General features: G+C 42.3%; 1 long non-coding RNA gene, 1 other non-coding gene and 1 pseudogene across 2 annotated transcripts; 1 reads left to right on the plus strand and 2 right to left on the minus strand.

Annotated features, from left to right (window-relative positions):
• Positions 1–5,622: 5,622 nt before the first annotated feature.
• Positions 5,623–5,830, plus strand: LOC115300449 (annotated as a pseudogene).
• Positions 5,831–7,862: 2,032 nt separating this feature from the next.
• On the minus strand, positions 7,863–9,188 carry LOC115298615. The gene is made up of 2 exons (XR_003911797.1): positions 9,095–9,188; positions 7,863–8,738 (listed from the first exon to the last, which is right to left on the minus strand). It is a non-coding gene; the product is annotated as an uncharacterized LOC115298615 (long non-coding RNA).
• Positions 8,652–8,736, minus strand: TRNAR-UCU. Its single transcript is given in 2 exon segments — positions 8,652–8,687; positions 8,700–8,736. It is a non-coding gene; the product is annotated as a tRNA-Arg (tRNA).
• Positions 9,189–9,493: the final 305 nt, after the last annotated feature.

Here is a 9,493-nt window from a genome sequence, read left to right on the forward strand (position 1 = left end):
TATCAATATAAAAACTGCTTTAGAGAAACACTTATATTATTGAGGAGGAGAAACTGTCTCATGGGCCCCTATAACAAGGCTGTCTGATGAGAGGCGATACTTGGCTGTCGAGGATCCATGACAAAGTTTTAAAGGAAAAGAGGGGGGAGGGTTGAGGGCTACATAGAAAAATGTAATAAAACCTTGGGTAAATTTATAGGACCTCCCACTCTTAGGAACAGTAAGTTACAAGAAAACAAATAGAAAAAAATGTCAATACCATTTTTAGGTATGTAGAGGTACTTTTCTCTGTCCAGTTGCTCCATCACAGACAACTACTGTTCCGGCTAACAACGTAGAACATTTTATTGGAAGTTTTCAGGAAGGATTGAAACAAAAAGCATTCTAGTTAGCAGTTCCCAAGCATCTGATCAATTAAAATGTAAGATGCAAGTCTTCTCATTACTAGTAAGTTAACAGTGAGGAAGAAAGGTTTCTAGTTTTAAAAGTGAAGAAGGAATGCTTCCAATTACTAGAATAGCAGGACCTATAATTAAATATCCTAGCAAATCAGTGTTCTATCAAAGGAATGGAACCTCAACATGAGCTATGAGATGTGAACTTAGAGAACAGTGGAGAGGTCCTTAAGTGGGAAAACGTTATTAGTAAATACATCAATAGTGAGGAAGGCAAAACTATTTTAGGTACAGCTGATGGGTGGTGTATAGTGTATTCTCCAGTTATCACTGCATAGCAAATTACCCCCCAAAACTCAGTTACTCCAAACAACCACTGTGTTTTTATATATCATGATTTGGTGGGTCAGGGCTTGGCCCAGTGATTTGTGCTCCACATGCTATTCAGATGAGGTTACTCAGTGGTATTCAGCTCATAGCTGAGTAGATCTGGATGTGGTTCAAGACACTTCGCTAACATGTTAGCTAGTACCCTGCAATACCCTGTTCTCTTTTGGGTTCAGAGCATAATATATAGGAAATTCTACTTCCCACCTGCTTCCATCCTACTCACCCTTCCAGAGGAAAAAGGAATTGCTAACTAGATTGAAGTGAATCCAAGATACTGGGCTATATCTTTACAAATGAAGAGAGTGGCTATATTAACAGGTCCAAAACCATATCACTCTTGCCCTGTTAGGGTGCAGGTCTATCGTCCTCTCTTCCAAAGAAGGTGGGAAACTGGACTTGGGCTTTCCTGAGCCTCGCTGTCTCTACTAAAAGTAGGGGATGATGGGAATACTTAGCTGAGAAGTTGTTCACTGTCCTCAGCTATGAGATGAACCGTCCTTTCCTTCCCATGGGCTTTCCTTGTAGTTATGGCCAGGATTGCAAAGGAGGAAGTTGTAGGGCTCAGGCACCGAGTCTGACCTCAGACCCCAGGCAACATACTGAAATTCTGATATGTTTATTAAGGGGAGAAAAATGAAATATGGATATGAAAACTATAGTCAGATTTGGTTCCAGTTGCCATTAGAATTTTAGTTATCATATCCAGTGAAGAATATTAAAAATGATGAAAAGGTGTTTTCTTCGACCTTTTTAAATGGTAGGAAAGAACTATGTGCTTGTAGTCACCTATGTGGAAAGAAATGTTTGAAGCTTTGTTCAGTCTACTCTCCTACACCTACTCCTCCACCCTCAATAACTCAGGGAAGTTCAGAGGAATAACATGCTAAAGGAAAAGAATACAAAAAAAGACACACATCGTGGTTAACTAGACTTTCTTGATCTTAGTGTATTATCAGCAAGACATTTTCCCCTTAAGTGTGTGTATGTGTGTATGTGCTCACATTTATACACATACACACTGCCGAAATAGCAATGAACATTGAGAAGAACAAGTCCTAGCTTAATTCTGGAATGTGAAGTTCATCTAAAGCTTGGCTGATTGATCTAATATATGCCCTTCAAGCCAAATCTGCCACTTCTCCTGACTTCAACTTTGCGAAAGGTCATCTCAGCTGCCTTGATCTAGAGAGGAGTTAGGTTTTTATAAAACTGTTTATATATGTATGTTCTTACAAAACATATATAATAATTTTGGTAACCTTAGGTAAACCTATGAAGTAGGTGCTACTATTATCCTCATTATATAAGTTAAGAAACCGGCACAGAGAGCTTAAGTAACCTGCCTAAGGTCACAGAGCTAGTAAGGATAATTCTTATCGCATTTGTATTTTAACCTTACACTATAACTATCTGCATACCTGTTTCCACATCACCAACAGGATCTGCTGAGCGTTTTTCCTTTCTTTATCAGTTACAGAACATAATTTTTAGCTGGGAATGTGGCTACCTAGAAAAAAAAGTTAGCTATGATTCTCACCTTTCTACGGGATGTGAGTGAAAGCAATATGTGCAACTTCTGAGAAGTGTCCCTGAGATCAGCGAGCTTGGGATGGGACTCTGTCCCTTTGTTTTCTCCCCCACTAAGCAGTGTGTTGACCTGATGGCAGGAGAGGTGCAATCTTCTCGGAACATCAGGAGGAGGCTGCGTTTTAAGGTGAAAGAATAACAAGGAGCCTGGGTCTCTCTCGATCGAATAGCTGCCATGGCCTGATCTTTCACATGAGGAAGAAACCTCTATCTTGACAAATGCGTTGTTACTTCGAGTTTCCTGCCACTCACAGCCAAAGCCAATCCTAATTAATGGGACTGTCAGTCCATGGCTCCCTGTTCCACACTAGGGTGAACTCCAAGAAAATGCATTCTATCTCATCCACCTTTGTATTTCTTTCCTCCCTGGCTCTTTGAACTGAGCTAGTACTCAAAAATATATAGCAAATGGAGGATGAATGAGATTGTAAAATATTTCTTAAATGCTGGTGGATGGAGAAAGCCCCAGGTCAGGAGGAAGCTGAATGAAAGGAAACACTCCCGGCCTCGGTCTTTCAGGTCTATATGGACCACAAGGCAGCAGGAAGACAGGAGCGGCTCCACCCCTTCAGGCAACTCCCTCTTGGTCAATACCTTCCTGGAGTCCTGGGTGGGGGCAGAGCTGTAAAAGAGCACAAAGTACACAGGACTTCCAGAATGAACACCTTCCATTTTCCCTTGACCTTCATGCCTGTATCCCTGCTCTCTTCCTCCCTGCCTCAGAAGAGCAGGTATTTTCCCATCATTCTAGGCTACTCTTCTCATCTTACTCCTGTCACATCTTTGCATCTTAATTTTCTCCAAACGGGGATAATCAATACTTATTAGGATCTGGGGAATAATTAGTTGGCAAAGGCTAAATAAACTGGTTGGCATGAGCAGTTGTTTAGAAAACTTTTAGGCGTTTCCCTTTTCCTCTGGACTCCCTTTTCCAGAGAGGCACCTTGCTCCATCAGTTCTTGGAGAGAATACGTCTTACTAGTTTTCTTCCTACTAATCTGGCTACCCTTTCTTGGACTCTTTGAAAAACTCATTCTTTGCCTATCTGTGTTCTGGGGCTCTCCCCAAACCGCCTCCCTACTTCCAGCCTCCATCCTTTCACCTGGACAACAAGTGCCCTGAACTGGTCCCCCTGCCTGCGGTCCCGCACCCTTCTGCCAGGTAGCCGCATTACAGCCAGAATGGGGACAGGAAGCACACATCGGACAGTCACACGGCTTCCCACCTGAAAAACTGTTCAGTGCTTTCCCAATACCTTTCGTGTCAAGTCCACAGTCCTTAACATGTTGTACAAGACCTTCAGGACACAGTGCCTGCTGGGATCACTGTAAAGAGACACTTTGTTTACATGTTTCTCCACTTTTAACAGGAGGAGCTCCTAAACAGTGTACTTGTGGCTGAGTTCCAGCATAGAGTAAAATGTGAGTAGTCAATAAATGTTGAATGAAGTTCAGAAAATCTTTAATGGATAAGCAGTATCAAGGCTGCCCATGTGAAAGTGATGTAGGAAGAGACACAATGGGGTCTTTCTTCTTCATTAACACTAGGTGTTTTTTTTTTTTTTTTTGGCTTTACCCTTTCAAAACTTAACTTTTTACTACAAGGATAAGATAGACTTCATATGAAAACATTCAAACATTACAATGAGATATAAAGAAAGAAAGCCCACCCCTGCCTTCATATCACTGTCCCTCCTGCCCCAGCATTGTTAACTGCAGATGATTCCAGAAATTTTCTATGCATGTACAATCCTAGTAAGGCACATTATTACTGTTATTATTAGCATTATTTAGCACAAGAGAATCATAGTAAACATGCTCATTTTCATATTGGCTTTCTTCATATAATCTTGGATATTTTTCCATAGCAGTATATATATAAACCTTCTTCATTTTTTAAAGATCTGCGTTTTATTCAATTATATGGCTCTACTATACCTTCTTCAAACAGTTTGTTTTTTTAATTGAAGTACAGTTGGCGTGTATTCACTTCAGGTGTACAATAGAGCGATTTGACAATTCCGTACATTAAGCAGTACTCACCACGATAAGTGTGATTGCCATCTGTCACCATACAAAGTTATTACAATCTTGATTATATTCTTTGTGCTGTACTTTTCATCCCTGTGACATTCTGTAGCTGAAGTTGGTACGTCTTAACCTCCTTTACCTGTTTATCGCCCAACCTCCCACCCCCAGCAACCACCAGTTTGTTCTGTGCATTTAGAGAGTCTGTTTCTGTATGCTTTCAAACGCTGCACTATTGATAGACATGTAGGTTATTTGCAGTTTGGGGCCGTTCTAAATAATACTGCATGTATTGTAGAGAAATAACTGTCAATCTTTCTAAATGTACAAATATTAAAATACCAAAATAAATACACATCACAACCAAGTAGGATTCCCTTCAGGAATGCAAGAAGGGTTAAATATTAGAAAGTCTCTTAATATGTTGCACAACATTAATGTGGAACAACCTCCATACATTACTGACAAGAAGGGATAGTTCCTTAATGTGAAGAAGTAGTGTGTGTGCGGGTGCGGGCCGGCGTGCACTCCAACCCCGAAAGCAGGCATCGTGCTCAGTGGAGGCGCATTCCTATAATGATGGGAAACAGGACAACTCAGTTCACTGTCACCATTCTCACAAAAGCGAACATTTTTGGGAGATAACTACGAGATGCTATTACAAGAGAAATTATGAGGCATACAAATTAAAAAAAGATAATACTATAATTATTTGTAGGTGATAGATTTCCAAAATACACAATGTAGTTAGCTGAAAATCTTTTCCTTTTAAAAAACTGAGATATAATTGACAAACTATAACATTCTCCCTTTAAAATGTGCAGTTCACTGGGATTTTGTATATTTGGAGTTGAGCAATTAATCACCACTCATTCCAGAACATTTTCATCACTCCAAAAAAACCCATTAAAGACCCTAGCAGTCACTTCATATTCCCCTTATCCCCAGCACTGAGCAAAAACTCATTCACTTTCTGTCTCAGTAGATTTCTCTATTTAGAATATTTTACTTAAATGGAATCCTATAATATGTGATCTTATATGTCTGGCTTCTTTTACTTGGCAGAATGTTTTCCAGGTTTATCCACGTTGCAACATGAATCAGTATTTCATTCCTTTTTATTGCTGGATAATATTCCACTGTATGGATATACCACGTTTTGTTTATCCACTCATCATCACTTGATAGACATTTGGCTTGTTTCTTCTACTTTTTGTCTATTAATCGCTTCTCGGCCTTTTGGCTAAGATCGAATGTAGTATCTGTTCTCGTCAGCTTAATAATACTTTTTGTCTATTAAGCATAATGCTGCTGTGAACAATCATGTACAAATTTTGTGTTAACACAGGTTTTCACTTCTCTTGGGTATACACCTAGGAGTGAAACTGCTAGGTTATATAGTAACGCTGTACAATTTTTTGGCTAATTGCCAAAATTTTTACCAAAAAGATTGCACCATTTTACATCCCCACTTCCCCACATCCTTGCCAATTCATGTTATTGTCTGCCTTTTTTATTCCAGCCATCCTAGTGGATGTGAAGTGGTATCCCATGGTTTGGAACTGAAAAGCCATTTTAAATAGTAAAACAGTTCAATTAAGATGGCTGGATATAAATTTACTACTTAAAATATCAAAAGCCTTATATATAAACCATAAGCACTTAGAAAACATAATGGAAGAAAATATCCCAACAAAAAAGATAAATTAGGAATAAAATTAGCAAATAATTCAAGATATATAATAGAAAACTTTAACATACACCTGAAAAGCACAGAAAGACTGAACAGATGGAAAAGCATAGGTGTTCTTTTTCCCTCCTTGTTGCTCTTAAATAATAGGATTCAACATAATTAGTTCAATTCTCCCTATATTAATCTATATATAACATGACTCCTAATATCTGTATAATATGTGTAATATCTGCATAATATGAGTACTAATATCTCCTTAGATTAGAACCAGACTAGCTGTAACTAAAGCTCATGTGAAAAGACAATACCGAATTATGGTCTTACCCAAAGACCCAGCGTTTCTGGGTTCCCATCCTGGCATACTGCTTACTATTAGCTGTGTATTCCTGGACAAGTTACTTAACCTCTCTGTTTCAGATGCCCCTTCCATGAAAGGGGATTATATCTACCTGGTAGAGTTGTCAGGAGGATTAAATGCTTTAAAATGCATAAAGCACTTAGAATATTCCCTAGTATATAACAAATGATAAATAAGTGCTAGTTATTAACATGTGGGAAAAACAATTCAAAAATAACTGAGGCAAAAAAATCTTCAAAAAAAAGTTATGAGAAAGGATTGGCCCCACTAGACATAAAAGCAGCACAGTCTGGTGAATCAGAATTAAGACAGATCAATGGGACAGAATAGAGAATCCAAACACCCAAATGCAAATGAAAATTTAGAAAATGATAAAATAGGCATTTCAAATAGATGAGTATAGAAAAGGAGGGTTAGGGTGCTCATTACCAGTGATTCTGGGACCAAATTCCCACTTTACCCTTTATACAAAAGTATTTCCTGGATGAAATAAAAATTTAAAAATAAAGCCGTATAAAGCATTAAAATAAACATGATGAAATTATTTAGGAATCTGAAACCTAGAAGCCATAAAGGAAAAGATTGGTAAATCCAAATATATTACTTTCTGTAAGGCAAATAAAATACCATATAGGAAATCAAGAGACAAATCAATTGAGAAAGAATACATTGTAACACATATAAACAAAGGACCGGTTTCCAGAAGATGTAAAGAGAACTTCCACAAACCAGTAAGAAAGTGACAAATTATGCAAGAGAAAAATGAACAAAAACTCAACAGATCAATCACAAAAAATACAAATTATTCCCCATAGGAAAAAATGCTTTGCTTTCCCTCATAATAAAAGACATGAATTGACACTACAACTAGAAACCATTTTTCTCCTGTTTGGTAACACACAGGCTGTGAGGAAATGGGCGCTCGTACACGCTGCTGGTGAGAGTAAAATGGGTACGTACAATCTCTAGGAAAGCAATTTGGCAATAAAAGAATGCACAAACAGATCTTTGACCCAGCAATCCAACTTCCTAGGAATCTACCCTATAAGATATACTTTCACTCATCTACAACAATGAATGTAAGAACAAGCATGTTCACTGAAACATTGTAACAGTAAAATATTTACACCTAAATGTCCAACTATTGGGTACTGTTAAATCATTACAACACATACATACATACAATGGAACAAGGCAGGCCTGCCTATATTAATAAGTGAAAGACCAAGTACCCACTACCAGTTGGGTATCACCTATATCAACAACATCAACAGAGACAACAGATATAAAACTGACATATACATAAAACAAATCTTAAAATATTTCCCAAAAAAACAGTTTTCACTAACTAATAGCTTACAAAGAGAATTGAAAGGCTAAGGTATAGGAACAACAACTCTTACTTTTCTCTGTACCTTTTTAAACAATTTTGGAGTTTTTATTTTTTTGCATCGTTTGTCACAATTAATTTTGAAAAGTCCATTCATTGGTTTACGCGCATTTAGTGAGGTGGAACCCTGATCACATGCAAACCTATGAGTTGTCAGCAGAAGAGGTACAAGATAGCAGTCCCTGCCTGAGGGAGCTGACGGGCAGAACGGACCTGGGAGCTCAGCACTGGAATCCTGGGGCAGAGCAGCGGGCGTTCTTACCAGAAATGCAGATTCCTCGGCCCCATCCCCAATCGACTCCATAAATCTGCATTTCTGATCCCACTGGGGATTCCAGTAAGCGACAGTTTTGAAGCCTTCGGGGCTGGAAGGGCAGTCGGCCTGCACACCACGGGTCAGGGTGTAGGTGTATCTTCTCATCCTTCCTGCGCCCTCCCTAGCGGTCCCCGCCGCGCTCGGGGCTAGAGGCTGTCAGCCCTGGAGCGTGGGGGCAGCTCCGGAACACCGAGACCCGGGCCAGCTTTGGACCAAAACTGTGAGGCCTCGCTTGGCCGCCGGCCGGAGCCATTCCTCCCAGTTCCTGGATCGGGCTCTGCTGTCAGCTGGGCCCAGTATCCAGAGCCACCGAGCTGAGGAAGCCGGGCGGGCGCAACCTCGCGAGCGACTAGAGGTGGAACGGGGGAGAAGCCCCAGGCAGAAGGAGAAACGGAAGGGAAAAGAGGCATGTTCAACGTTTGTGGAAAAAAAAGGAGAGAAAGGATGGGGTCAGAAAAAAATTTCTTGAGGGGGGAAAAAAATCGGGAAAAACTGCGACTCCGCCGGGACTCGAACCCGGAACCTTTGAATGCCTTCAGCCTCTAGAAGTCCAATGCGCTATCCATTGCGCCACGGAGCCACCTGTTGGAGTCACCGCGCATCTGCTGTGTTAAGCCAGAGGCGACGGCCCCGCGCCCTTCCCACCGCCCCCTAAGCCGTCCCCCTGGCCACCCGTCTGTGTCGCCGAGACCGCAGCATTGCTAGCCTGGGTAGCGGCCACCAAACACTAGCCGAAGGCGCCCGTCCTTCCCCAGCGGCCGCCTCTCACGAAGTCGGCAAGCCCCGCGACTCCGCCGGGCCCTAGCCGATCGGTCCGAGGCTGCCAGAGCCGGGTCCCGGGCCTACCCGGGGCGCCGCCGTACTCGGCCGCGCAGGACAAATCACGCTCTCGCTCTTCCTCCCCGAGATCCCTTCCTGCCCCGAGCGCCCCCGCCTACCGGGTCTCTCCGGCGGCCGGTCCCTCCCCGCCCTGGCCCCGGCGATACGGAACCAGGCCGGCTGTTGCGCCGTTAAGCCGGACCGGTAACGCCGGGCACTTACGTCGCACCTTTTAGCCGCCGATCTCGAGCGGCGGCCCCTCCCGGGTCCCTGGCTCTTCCCTGGCGGGCCGCGGCGACGTCTGTGTGCGTGCTTGTGCGTGTTTTATTTGCGCAGGGTTCGGTAAAACGGGGTTTGGGTTGCATTTCGCTCCCCACAGACCCAGAGCCGAATTTCTGAGGTATCCGGGCTCTGGTGGACTGAGGGGGGCGACGCGCCCCGCGCCTGGCATCCTCTGAGAGCTCGTCCGAGGGCCGAGAGCTGCCTCCGCGGGCGCCGCGCAGCCGACCCCAGCCCGC

Source organism: Suricata suricatta, chromosome 8 (genome assembly GCF_006229205.1).
Source record: "Suricata suricatta isolate VVHF042 chromosome 8, meerkat_22Aug2017_6uvM2_HiC, whole genome shotgun sequence".
Classification (NCBI taxonomy): Eukaryota; Metazoa; Chordata; class Mammalia; order Carnivora; family Herpestidae; genus Suricata; species Suricata suricatta.